Consider the following 13,407-nt stretch of genomic DNA (forward strand, 5'->3'; position numbering starts at 1 on the left):
GCACATGCATTTCGTAAGAGTTTATTACAAACTATCTGCCAAGCACTTTGAACTTCTTGCAGAGGAGCGTTTATAAATAGAATTTTATCTTGTGGGGTCCTTCACTAGTTAAGTAAATGTCTCATGTTTCTTGAAAAAGTATTACACAAGTGACTTAATAGGAGAGAAACAAAAGCCGCCCATTCCCATAATCTACTAGTTTCTGGAAAGCTTCCCCAAGATCGTCTCCTTTTATATATACCTATAAACACTTATAATACTTCTCTGTGACAACTTTAACATTTCTCTTTTTTTCTCTCAAATTAAGATGCAACTCTACAAGAACCATTTTTCTGAGGAAAAATAAAATATAATAATAAAATTATATATCAATTCTAAGACACTATTGATTCTAGAATTTACCTTCAATATAATGATAGCGTTAAGTAAAAAGGAACCATTACAATAAAAGTACACTTAGATTGTAAGTCTGGTTCCGAGTTTAGACACATTAAAATGAAATAGAGGAATACGCATCACAGAATAGGGGAAATCTGGAAACAGTAATCATGACTAGAAACTACTAGGCAGATACCATAACGCTGGGCACTGGGCTAAGTAACTTAGGTGTGTTATTTATCCTTACAACGACCCCAGGTCCTTGTGGATAGCACCAAGGCCAGACTGGCTTAGAACAGAGCATCTGACTCCCAGGTCCAGGGTCCCAGTCACTGGGCTCTCTGCCTCCCCAGGATGTCACTCACGTTTCAATTCCTAAACCACCACACTGCCCTTTATTTGGGTCGTCCTCAGCAAAAGTAGGGTTTACAGGGACCAACTTACTTGGTCTCAGATGGCCACCCCCTGGTCTGCTCTACTTCCTCTGCCCACCTACCTTTTCCTCCCCTATTCCCACTGAGACTTTCTTGTTGGTTACAAAACAGTAGTAGGGGCAGGGCCTCTGTGAAATTGTAACAGCCATGTGTATTACCTGAAAGGGAGCATTCTCTTTCTTAGAGTACATTACTTAGATGAATTTCAGATTAAACAAACCACATCTATGATTCTTTTTTATTTCTTCATTCTGTTTATTTGTTCCTCTTCCCAAAATGACTTCCCCCACTTCTATTTATATAAATGAAATCATTCAGTAAGTATTTATTAGGATCTACTCCAGGCAGTATTTATTGGGATCTACTACTGTGTTTACAGGCACTGGGGATGAAGCAATGGGGAAAACAAAGGCACTTACACTTTCCTCAAGAATCTTACAATCTAGTGGGGGAATTAGAAATTAAATAAATAACTCCAGGAATAAATTTGTAAATCCAAATTGCTATAAGTGCTCTAAACACCAACCAAGCCTGCAGTGCTTTACATGTCTTGTGGCCAAGTGTCTTAACCTTGTCAGGCAGATAGGGGAAAGTCTTCTTGGAGCAAATGACATTGAGTGACAGGCAGGGGTTACAGGCATGGAAGGTGGAGAAAGGACAACTCAGATGAGAGAGCAGCACTTCTGAGTGCCCCAAGATGGAAAAGAAGTAAATCTAAATCCTACATAGGTTCAAAGCTCAGCGCAAATAAGGTCTTCTGAAAACTTTCTAAAAATTTCCCCTCAGATATTGTCTCCTACCACATCCTTTCTGCGAATTCTTCTAGCATTTTGTTACCCTTTCATCATGGTAACAAGAATAACAACAATCACGTTTAATTAAGACTTAAAACGTGTCATTCTCTTCTATAAGCAGTTTACCTGTTTTTCTCATTTCTGCCTCACAACAAGTCTCTGAGGGAGTTACTGTTGTTAGCTCCATTATACAGGTGGGAAAACTAAACAGAGACTGTTAAATAAACTATCCCAGTTCCCAGTTAGTAAGTGGAGCCGTTGGGCTGGCACTCGTAACCAATGCTCCACACGGCCTCTTCATATATGCTTTCCTCATTATTTCTGTGCACGTCTTACGGCTTCTACTAGATGATAAAGTCTTAGAAAAGGGGACAGGGTAAGTGACTCATTCACTTATTCATTCACTCAGCCAACATTATTCCATGACTATTATTTGTCAGGTACTGTATACCTCTACACACCCACCCCAGTGCACTGAATGAATGAATGAATGGTGAATGACCACAATGCACAACTCAGAGAGCCTTGTCTGGGGCAGGTGATGGAAGGTAGAAGCTTTACTGGGGTCAGGAGCAGCAAAGGAAGACTTCATATGTGTCTTCAGAAGGCACCTCTCATCATTCTTCTCGAGAAAGAAGGGCTCCTGAGAGCAACCAAGTATCTGACAACATGTTAGGTAGCTTCCTGTGTTACCTCGCTTCTGCTACAACAGCCATGTTTGTAGGGTTTGTCATCTCAATTGCATAAAGAAACTCAACTTCAGAGAGTATCTGTGACCTGCTGAAGCCATACAGCTAGGAAATGGCAAAGCAGGAGTTCGCCCCCAGCCCTGTCTGAGGCCAAAGTCTCCCTCCATGCAGCATCCCAGACTTGATTATGGAGTCTCTCCTTGTTAAGCTGAAGAGGGTCAAAGGCTTAAAAAGTCGGCCAGTCTCCAGACTACAGTTTATATTGATAAAATGATCAAAATACACACACACACACACACACACACACACACACACGGAAATGATTACAAACCAGGTCAGAAAAAGGGTTATCTTGAGAAGAAAGACATGGGTGTGTTGGAAAGGAACACTCAGCAAGCTTCTGAGGTGCTAGCAATGTTCTAGTCCTTGCCCAAGTAGCGATTACATGAGCAATCACTTTATAATTCATTGGTATAAATTTGTGTGGTGCACTTTTCTGTGTGTCATAGGTCACAATGAAAAAGTTTTCAAAGAAAAGTCTCACCATTTCTTGCAGCAAAATTACAGCCTGCAATAGATTATAGAGGCAGGTGGTCCTGGTGAGAGAGGCATTTACATCGAGTTGCTTTTCAGCAAAATCCAAAGGGACAAATTCTTGAGAGAATGGCCCAGATGAGATGAAGTCATCTTCTCCCTAGCCTGGGTTGTAGGCCCCAGGTTACTCACTTTGGTCCCTATATGAGCCCAATGCAAGAGCAGAGCACACAGAGGCCAGATGATGTGTCCAGCCTGGGGTCATGGAGGGAGTGGGGCTTTACTGTAAGAGACTATCCCTCTGGAAATTCACCGAGAATAGCTAAAGGACACAGGGCAAAGTTACAGTCTGCAAGCAACTGCTTGCGCAAGTAACATCATTACATTCCCTAGTCTGCTGCCCCTTGAGCCACTGCCCTGGGGGCTGGCATGCAAGAGCCTCTGTTCCTCCATTCACGTTAAGACAGCAGGGGTTGGGAGGCCAAGAGTGTGAAAGGCCCAGCACTCTACAAGAGGAAGCCCATGATAGACAGATGGTCCAGGCCAGAGTATGACCCACAGAGAACATTTTGAGAACAATTGCTCAAATACAATTGAGCCTTGCCACAGGTCTCCATTTTCTATTTTTTTCCCTCATATTTTTGGCTGATTATTTTAGGTGCAGTGGGTCTATTTTGATTTTCCCAAAGCAGTATTTCAGCGATAGAACATCTGTCACCTTGAGAGTCCGAGTGGAACTGTTCATCATTTTGTAACAAAATTCTAATATATCAGATATTGACCCTGTTTGTGAGTACCTAAAATGTGCAGAGTGCACCAAATTCAAAAGAATACAGCCCCCAACACCACACACACGCACACATCCGGTTCTACCTGTGCCATATGACATACTGTATGACATTTGTGTCCCAAAAGGATTCTCATCAACTGCTTTAGTTTATTTCTTTTTGCTATTTTTTTAATATAGAAATTTATTTATTTATTTATTTTTGGCTGTGTTGGGTCTTCGTTGCTGCGCGTGGGCTTTCTCTAGTTGCAGCGAGTGGGGGCTACTCTTCGTTGTGGTGCACGGGCTTCTTATTGCAGTGGCTTCTCTTGTTGTGGAGCACGGGCTCTAGGCACACGGGCTTCAGTAGTTGTGGCATGCGAGCTCAGTAGTTGTGGCATGCAGGCTCAGTAGTTGTGGCTCACAGGCTCTAGAGCACAGGCTCAGTAGTAGTGGTGCACGGGCTTAGTTGCTCCGTGGCATGTGGGATCTTCCCGGACCAGGGCTTGAACCCGTGTCCCCCACATTGGCAGGCAGATTCTTAGCCACTGCACCACCAGGGAAGTCTCTTTTTTTTTTTCATTTTAATCCATTTTTGTAATTGCTGACAATGTATTCATCTAACAGCAGCATTTCAAATATTTTTTTAGAAACAGCATTGATGCTGAATTTCCCTACTCTCTTGACTACCTTAAAAATCACGTAAGTTTCTAGCTGTGTGTAAATTATGCAGAGGGCTGTCACTTCATAACCATGAGACCTGGGCAAGTGATTTAGCCTCTCTCTGCCTCAGTTTCATCATCTATAAATAGGAGGAGTAATGCATGGCTCACAGGACTGCAGAAGAATTCAGTGAGATAACGTATGTAAAGCAGATAGCATAGTGCTTGGCAAACAAAGGTGGTTAATAAATGTCAGTCCTCTCTCCTTTCCCCTCAGTTTATCAAGGTCTCTGGAGGATATAGCAAATAAACGCAAATGACAAGGCACAACCTGTGGATTAAAAATATGATGTTCAAAGGCATAGGGTGTTTTCATCTCTAAAACAATCACTGTACATCCAAGAATAGCTCTGTTTATGACTGTGTATTTTTATCCATCTGGGTTCACTCAACCCTCAACCTCACCGTACCAGTTAAGTCTTTCATATTAGGTTTAAAATTCATTTCTCCCGAGGATGCCTTCCCAAGGCATTTCAGCTCACGGTGATCTCTCACTTTCTAAAATTCCCCTTCTCTGAATACATTTAACAGTACCTTATGTGTATGTGTGTGTGTCTGTGTATAATTTGTGTACATAACAATTTTTCTTAATCCAACTGTAAACCTCTAAAGCAAGGATTGTAACCAATTCCCCTCTGTATTCTCAGAGCCCAACACAGTGCCCTGCATTCAAGCAGCTGTTAAATATATGCTTGTTGGTTAATCAACTGATTTATTGATTGATAGATAGACAAGGACTTAACTCCTCTGTTGTAACTGTGTAACAGGCCTGTACAATCTAAAGTTCATACAGGGAGCAGCAGATTCCCAAGGAACCCAACTACCAATTCCCCCACAGCCTCCCAAATGGTAACCCTCGGAGTAGCTGCAGAGGAATCATTCAGGATCTATGAATTAAGCCAGTCTGAGATCTATCCACTGCTCCCCTAGCTAAGCAATGAGCAGTGATTCTTCTCCACTGGAAACAAAAACATTTGTCCAGTTTAGCAAATGTCAGCACGGCAGCACGAAGAACAGAAGATCAAGTGCCATTTCCATGAAGCAAAGTTACTGGGCCAAGAGGAGATGCATCCATTGGCATCAGGCAAGGTCCATTATGCAAGCAGCGGTAATACCAGAGATCAAGAGCAGACAAAGACTAAGCTTTCAAGCCTGGTATAAAGGCCCATCTATTGTCTCTGGCAGACAGTGCCAGAGATAAAGTATCCTGGAGACACAATGTAAGGCAGGCTGAAAATCCATGTGCCAAACCAAAACGAAAGCGAGGCTACACAATGATAACTACTGAAGGAGCAGCTGGTCCCGGTGGCACCAGACTGTGTCTTTCAGACCATGTCATCAACACTTGTCCATACAGTAAACATTTTCTGAAGAGGTGCCTGTCAGTTTCCATTTATTTATAAATAAGTGAATGAATAGCATCCAACTTACCCATTTTTCATGGTCTTTTTTTTTTCCTTTAAATTCCGAAACCAGATGAGAAAGGACACCACATAGCAAAGTGATAACACAACGAGAATGCAGCTCTGTCCTGGAAGGAGAGTTGACGATTGACAGATGATACACGTTGAGACAATGGAACAAGGCAGTTGCAGACAACCGTTGCAACAAAAGGAGGTCAAGTCTTATTCTTTTCTCCTGCCAGCACACAAAGAGTTGGTCACAACTTTTCTTTTAAAAAGAAGAAGAAGAAGAATGCATTCCTAAATCAAGATTTCCCAGGGCAGCGGGAACAATCCCAGCACTCTTTAGCTACACTATTTGGTTGGTGGACAAATATTTCTGACCTTTTATGTTGAACTTGCAATCTTCTTGGGCAGAGCTGCCACTCTAAGAAAGTCCTTTTAAATGCAAATTAGTCATAGTCATCTCATTTCATCCATCTCTTCTTGGAAATATCAAAATGACAGTGAAAAGATAAAGCTACACACATGCAGAATCATCCTTTACAGAGGTTTGTAGAGTTCAATGGTCACTGCCTAAGTTTCTTGTCAGTAAAAATGACATTGGAATTCTTCTCTCCTTACCACCTCCTTCTTTACAAAGCAAAATATAAAAATAAATGAATTGAGTCAAATCCATCTCAGGCCAGAGGATGAACTGGAAACAATACAAAGATACAGAAGATTAAATAAATGCACCTTCTTTGAAACCAGTGATGACAATTCCTAGGACCAATTCAAATGGAACTTCTTTTTACAAAGTTTCATGGTGCACAAAAATTGGCCGGCCGGCCAATTGTACGCAGTAGAAGCTACAATGAGCCATAGTTATGCCTTGTTTGGAGTACTGCAGTAGAGTCCACAGGGTAGACTGCCAGACATTTAAACAGAAAATCTCTTGTGATACCCAGAAGATCCCTATAATGCACCTGGAATTTCTCAGGACACTTCAAAGACTTCATTCACTTGAGATCACAGATTTAGAAGGAAGCCTATAGAAATATCATTGACTTCCACTGCCTGATGGCTATCTCAGCAGGTAGGAGTCCACTCTTCTTGCAATGGGACAGTCCCGACGCGCCACCCCTCAAGTAATAATAGAATTTTGAATAAACACACAAGCTGCCTTACCCTAAGATGGAATAATTCTGAGGTGCCTGGTCTATACCATCTCCCAGAAACCCTAGAGGGGTTGAATCCCATTTGACCACAGCAGTCATCTCATCTCTAATATGTTCTTTATTGGGTGTATTTCCTTCACTGTTTCACTTCCTCACTTGCCTAACAACATTTCCTAGGATCACCTTCCAAATAATCAGCTTGCATTTAAATATTTTCTGAGATTTGCTTCCGAAAAATCTAAACTTAAATAATCATAGAAACTCATGCCTGGATGGAACCCATCTAAAAACCCAAATCCCAAGAGCCAGACCTACAAAGAGTATGAGCCCAGAAACATTCCCTCATTTTAACAATGCTTGATGAGGGTAACACACTGAGATTTCAATGCCCAAGATTCCAAGCAGGCCTTCAACATCTCCCTCCTGGGATTTTGTAGTAATCATCTAAGTGGTCTCCCTTTTTCCAGACTTGCTTCATTTCTCCCCACTATCCCTCCTATAACCATTTTCCACACTATGGTCATGTAGCTCCACTGCTTAAAGTTCTTCAATGTTTCCCTACTACCCTCATGATGAGTCCGATCTCCTTAGAATAACACACAAGATCCTTCATTATCTGGTCATTCTTACCTACCTCTCCTGCCTCACTTTTTACCACTTCCCAGTACCCTGGCCGTACTAAATAACTTACACTTCCTGACTCAAGAATACTGTATTTCCTTAATCTGAAATCCCTTCTTTCCACACACCTACCTGCTGAACCCCGATTCCTCCTTCAAAACTCTGATTAGGAGATGGAAAGGACTGGGAAGCCATATCTACTCTCTTGCTGCCTATCCCTCTAAACGGTATCTCTGATCCATCCATTTCCCTTCATGTCCACCCACCACCCTAGTCAGATCCTTCTAGCTTACCCTCTCATAGAACCATGTACCTTCCTTCATTGCATCTGCCTGAATTTTAGTTTTTTTCTTATATGTGAGATTAATTGATTAATGTCTGTATCCTTCTACAGGTGGTAAATTCCTGTGAGAACAGGACCAGGTCTACTTTTACTCAAAATGGAGGTCTTGGTACAGGACATGCCACTTAGTAAGCATTCAATAATACTTGTGAATGCAATTTGTGAATCACTCCTTTCTATTTAAAAAATTTTACCTTGAAATCACATATATCATTTCACACCTAACCCTCTGCTTCCCTGTATAGTCATGGTTCTCCAGAGAAAAAGAAGCAATGAAATACACTGAGAGACCTATAAGAGAAGACCTTATAGGAATTGGCTGGTGCAGTTATGGAATCCAAGAAGTCCCATGATTTGCTGTCTGCAACTTGGAGAACTGGGAAATCTGGTGGTATCACTTGGTCCGAGTCTGATGGCTGGAGAATTGGGAAAGCTGATGGTTGAATTCTTGGTCTGAGCTCAAAAGCCCAAGAACCAGAAGCACCAATGTCTGAGGGCAGGAGAAGATGGATGTCTCAGCTGAAGCAGAGAGAGTGAATTTACCCTTCTACTGCCTTTTTGTTCTCTTCAGGGCCTCACTGGATTAGATGATGTATGTCCACCTGCATTGGTGAGGGTGATCTTCTTTACTCCATCTACTGATTCAAATGCTAATCTCTTCCAGAGATATCCTCACAGTCACAACCTGAAATAATGTTTTACCAGCTATCTGGGCATCCCTTAGCCCAAACTGACCCATAAAATTTACCATCACACACTGTGTAGTAACTTTTTGCTCACATGTCAATTTCTACCACATAATTGTGATCTTGGGGGTCCCAAAGCCTTCATATAGTGCTCTGTAAGAACTTACCATTATTGAGCTCTTGTACTGAATTAAGATTTCTGAAAGCGTAATATTATAATGCACAGAGAAGGAAGTTCATCAGGCAGGCTTTGGAGGTTGGATAACATTTCAATTGGTAGAGATGATGTCTTGAAAAATTACTTGAATACATGGGGAAATACAGGTGAAAGCAATTTGTATAGGAAATGATAAGTTGTCACTCTGATTGGAAAGTGATTGGAGTGTGTGCAATGGAACAATGTAGCTTATGTGTTGAGTGCTTATTATATGCCAGGCACTATTATAAACATTTTACATATAATAATATTTTTTAAAAATAATGAAAGATAAACTAGAATAACAAGTAAGGTTCAAATGCAGAAGGCTTTGAATATCACCTATGGAATTATTCTTTATCTGGTTATTGATGGAGATTCATTAAAGATTGATATGTATGACATATCTGACATCTCAAAGCCATTCTGTAGGAATATTAAGCTGGTAAAAGCAGGCAAGAAATCTAGAAGAGGGACTTCCCTGGTGGTCCAGTGGTTAAGAATCCGCCTTCCAATGCAGGGGACATGGGTTCAATCCCTGGTTAGGGAACTAAGATTCTACATGCAACTAAGCCCATGCACTCTAGAGCCGGTACACCACAACTAGAGAGAAGCCCACGTACTGCAACTAAGACTAGACATGGCCAAATTAATTAATAATTAAAAAAAAAATTTAAAAAAAGAAATCTAGAATAGGAAAAAGTTCAGGGTACAGACACTGCATAGATCATCTCTAGAGATATCTATGAGAGTTTTCAAAGAGAGACCCATAAGACATGGGTTTTTAAATAGCATGAGAAACAAGAAGGAACACAGAATTAGTCCACAGACTTGATAATGAATGCTTAACCAAAGGATTAGGAAGTATTGGGTTGGCTAAAGGTTCATTCAGTTTTTTCCATAGGATGGCTCTAGTAGCACTTAGTTGTCTTTAACTTCATTCAAAACAATTTTGTTAGATTTCACGTGACAGTTGTCATATCAGCATGCGTTTAAAAAAAGACTTATCAAAATTGATGAATTTTTGTGTAGCTATTTTAATATTGACGAAGGAAGGAAAAAAAGCAACATTTTCAGCATATTATGCTTTATTCTTTCAAGAAAGGTAAAAACACAACTGAAATGCAAAAAAAAAGATTTGTGCAGCGTATGGAAAAGGTACTGTGACTGATCGAATATATCAAAAGTCATGTGCAAAGTTTCATGCTGAAGATTTCTTGCTAGACGATGCTTCATGGTTGGGTAGACCAGCTGAAGTTGATAGCAATCAAATCTAGACATTAACTGAGAACAATCAATGTTATACCACATGGGAGATAGCTGGCATACTCAAAATATCCAAATCAAGCGTTGAAAATCATTTGCACCAGGTTGGTTACGTTAATTGCTTTGATGTTTGGGTTCCACATAAGTTAGTTAAAAAAAACCTTCTTGACCATATTTCCACATGCAATTCTCTACTTAAACGTAATAAAAATGTTCCGATTTTAAAACAAATTGTGACGGGTGATGAAAAGTGGATACTGTACAATAATGTGGAACGGAAGACATGGTGGGGCAAGTGAAATGAACCACCACCAACCCCACCAAAGGTCAGTTTTCATCCAAAGAAGGTGATGCTGTGTATATGGTAGGATTGGAAAGGAGTCCTCTATTATGAGCTCCTTCCAGAAAACCAAATGATTAATTGCAACAAGTACTGCTCCCAATCAGACCAACTAAAAGCGGTACTCGATGAAAAGCACCCAGAATTAGCCAACAAAAAAACACATAATCTTCCATCAGGATAACACAAGACCACATGTTTCTTTGATGACCACACATAAACTGTTACACCTTGGTTGGAAAGTTCTGATTCATCCACCGTATCCACCAGACATTGCACCTTCAGATGTCCATTTATTTGGGTCTTTACAAAATTCTCTTAATGGAAAAAATTTCAATTCCCTGCAAGACTGTAAAAGGCACCTGGAATAGTTCTTTGCTCAGATAAAAAGTTTTGGGAAGATTGATTGAATAACGAAGTTGCCTGAAAAATGGCAGAAGGTAGTGGAAGAAAAGGGTGAATAGGAGTGGAACCACGATGGCGGAGTAGAAGGACGTACTCTCACTCCCTCTTGTGAGAACACCAGAATCACAACTAGCTGCTGGACAATCATCGACAGGAAGACACTGGAAATCACCAAAAAAGATACCCCACATCCAAAGACAAAGGAGAAGCCACAATGAGACGGTAGGAGGGCCGCAATTACAGTAAAATCAAATCCCATAACTGCTGGGTGGGTGACTGACAGACTGGAGAACACTTATACCACAGAAGTCCACCCACTGGAATGAAGGTTCTGAGCCCCACATCAGGCTTCCCAACCTGGGGGTCCAGCAATGGGAGGAGGAATTCCTAGAGAATCAGACTTTGAAGGCTAGCAGGATTTGATTGCAGGACTTTGACAGGACTGGGGGAAACAGAGACTCCACTCTTGGAGGGCACACACAAAGTAGCGTGCACATTGGGACCCAGGGGAAGGAGCAGTGACCCCAGGGGAGACTGAACCAGACCCACCTGCTAGTGTTGGAGGGCCTCCTGCAGAGGCGGGGGGTGGCAGACAAGGACACTGGCAGCAGAAGTTCTGGGAAGTACTCCCTGGCGTGAGCCATCCCAGAGTCTGCCATTAGCCCCATCAAAGAGCCCAGGTAGGCTCCAGTGTTGGGTTGCCTCAGGCCAAACAAACAACAGGGAGGGAACCCAGCCCCACCCATCAACAGCCAAGTGGATTAAAGTTTTACTAAGATCTGCCTACCAGATCAACAGTCAGCTCTACCCACCACCAGTCCCTCCCATCAGGAAACTTACACAATCCTCTTAGATAGCCTCATGCACCACAGGGTAGACAGCAGAAGCAGGAAGAATGACAATCCTGCAGACTGTGGAACAAAAACCACATTCACAGAAAGACAGACAAGATGAAAAGGCAGAGAGCTATGTACCAGATGAAGGAACAAGATAAAACCCCAGAAAAACAACTAAATGAAGTGGAGATAGGCAACCTCCGAGGAAAAGAATTCAGAATAATGATAGTGAAGATGATCCAGGACCTCGGAAAAAGAATGGAGGCAAAGATCGAGAAGATGCAAGAAATGTTTAACAAAGACCTAGAAAAATTAAAGAACAAACAAACAGAGATGAATAGTACAATAACTGAAATGAAAACTACACTACAAGGAATCAATAGCAGAATAACTGAGGCAGAAGAACGGATAAGTGACCTGGAAGACAGAATGGTGGAATTCACTGCTGCGGAACAGAATAAAGAAAAAAGAATGAAAAGAAATGAAGACAGCCTAAGAGACCTCTGGGAAAACATTAAAAGTAACAACATTCGCATTATATGGATCCCAGAAGGAGAAGAGAGAAAGAAAGGACCAGAGAAAATATGTGAATAGATTATAGTCGAAAACTTCCCTAACATGGGAAAGGAAATAGCCACCCAAGTCCAGGAAGCGCAGTGAGTCCCATACAGGATTAACCCAAGGAGAAACACGCCGAGACACATAGTAATCAAATTGGCAAAAATTAAAAGACAAAGAACAATTATGGAAAGCAGCAAGGGAGAAACGACAAATAACATACAAGGGAACTCCCATAAGGTTAACAGCTGATTTCTCAGCAGAAACTCTACAAGTCAGAAGGCAATGGCATGATATACTTAAAGTGATGAAAGGGAAGAACCTACAACCAAGATTACTCTATCCGGCAAGGACCTCATTCAGATTCGATGGAGAAATCAAAAGCTTTACAGACAAACAAAAGCTAAGAGAATTCAGCACCAACAAACCAGCTCTACAACAAATGCTAAAGGAACTTCTCTAAGTGGGAAACACAAGAGAAGAAAAGGACCTACAAAAACAAACCCAAAACAATTAAGAAAATGGTCATAGGAACATACATATCGATAATTACCTTAAACATGAATGGGTTAAATGCTCCAACCAAAAGACACAGGTTTCCTGAATGGATACAAAAACAAGACCCATCTATACGCTGTCTACAAGAGACCCACTTCAGACCTAGGGACACATACAGACTGAAAGTGAGGGGATGGAAAAAGATATTCCATAACAATGGGAATCAAAAGAAAGCTGGAGTAGCAATACTCACATCAGATAAAATAGACTTTAAAATAAAGAATGTTACAAGAGACAAGGAAGGACACTACATAATGATCAAGGGATCAATCCAAGAAGAAGATATAACAATTATAAATATATATATGCACCCAACATAGGAGCACCTCAATACATAAGGCAACTGCTAATAGCTATAAAAGAGGAAATCGACAGTAACACAATAATACTGGGGGACTTTAACACCTCACTTACACCAATGGACAGATCATCCAAAATGAAAATAAATAAGGAAACAGAGGCTTTAAATGACACAATAGACCAGATAGATTTAATTGATATTTATAGGAAATTCCATCCAAAAACAGCAGATTACACTTTCTTCTCAAGTGTGCACGGAACATTCTCCAGGATAGATCACACCTTGCGTCACAAAGCAATCCTCAGTAAATTTAAGAAAACTGAAATCATATCAAGCATCTTTTCTGACCACAATGTTATGAGGTTAGACATCAATTACAGGGGAAAAAACATAAAAAACACAAACATATGGAGGCTA

The sequence above is a fragment of the Eschrichtius robustus genome, chromosome 13 (assembly GCF_028021215.1).
Source record: "Eschrichtius robustus isolate mEscRob2 chromosome 13, mEscRob2.pri, whole genome shotgun sequence".
In the NCBI taxonomy this organism is placed as follows: Eukaryota; Metazoa; Chordata; class Mammalia; order Artiodactyla; family Eschrichtiidae; genus Eschrichtius; species Eschrichtius robustus.